The sequence below is a fragment of the Halyomorpha halys genome, unplaced genomic scaffold, assembly GCF_000696795.3.
Source record: "Halyomorpha halys isolate HHAL.00 unplaced genomic scaffold, Hhal_1.1 Scaffold234.1, whole genome shotgun sequence".
Taxonomy (NCBI): Eukaryota; Metazoa; Arthropoda; class Insecta; order Hemiptera; family Pentatomidae; genus Halyomorpha; species Halyomorpha halys.
In genome coordinates, this window is record NW_027111802.1 from 147,051 (window position 1) to 147,331 (window position 281).

Genomic DNA, 281 nt, shown 5'->3' on the forward strand with positions numbered 1-281 from the left:
AAAAAAAGTAAGCTAATAGATAACAAAATAAAATTTAACTAAGGTGTGGCTAATTATGATAATTTCTGTATAAACAAACAATGTAAATTAAATAAAATAAAAAAGATGTACAGTGAAACGTAAAATTAAAAAAGAATAACACAAAGGTTTAGGACAATTAATGAAAATGGAAATAATAACATAGAAATACAGTATTTCTTTTTTTATCTGTTATTTTTTCTGTTTTCATAAATCATCTAAATCCTTATTTAATTTTACTTCTTACTGTACATCTTTTTTAT